This window comes from Octopus bimaculoides, chromosome 2, assembly GCF_001194135.2.
Source record: "Octopus bimaculoides isolate UCB-OBI-ISO-001 chromosome 2, ASM119413v2, whole genome shotgun sequence".
NCBI lineage: Eukaryota > Metazoa > Mollusca > Cephalopoda > Octopoda > Octopodidae > Octopus > Octopus bimaculoides.
The window spans coordinates 2,998,400-2,999,330 of record NC_068982.1 but is presented as its reverse complement, the minus strand read 5'-3'; positions in this window follow the sequence as shown (position 1 = coordinate 2,999,330).

Genomic DNA, 931 nt, shown 5'->3' with positions numbered 1-931 from the left:
TTTTTTTTTAGGGCGCAACACGTTGTGTGATTATTTATTAATTACTGACTTTTGAAGCCATACTTTCGTAGTACATATAATTTAATGCGCGCTTCTCCTAATGCCATACAAAATTTACGAACCATCCAAAATATTTATGCAAATATTGCTTATTATCAAACCTTTTGCATTTTAAGCCTGTATTTAACAGACACCATTCTCGAATGGTCTCGAGTATTTATTGGTGCTTGCTTCGCATCACATATCCGATATTGCTCTGTAGATATTCATTATAGACCAAGCAACCAATATAACCGTCTGAAAAAGACATAGGTTAGAAACTGTGTTTCGAAAAGCTTAAGAAAATAAGGCTGATTTGCACATTCTAAACACATTCTTGGCACCTAGCTCGATTAATGTTCTTGATCTCTTATCAATAAATTGCTTCAATCCCATTCTTCACAACACTATGGAACTAAAGTCTTTAACCAATAGTTTATATGAAAGCGTTGCCTCTCTGTATAACGTCAGTGTCGATCGATAAAAAGAAAAAAAAACATATTGGTTATGAAATATTACCGTGCTCTTATCATAACGTCTGACGAAATCTACATTTACGCAACGTCTTCCGTGTTCACTCATCCAAAATCAAAACGTTGTTAAAATCCGTTTGGCCAGGTTGTTTACTTCGTTTAATTCTGCTCCACTGTTATAAAATCATCTGAATATAGTTTTCTCACATTTCATTACGACTCGTCTATCACCAAACACAACTAGCATCACTAGCGATCTGGCTGAACATCCCTTCCTCTGGTTCTGAAGTTGGATAGTCCACTGTACGTTTATTGTATGCTTTAACGATCCACAGAATACACACACACACGCACATGCACACTCACTCACACGCTCACACACTTACACACACGCACTCACAATCATTCACACATGTGTG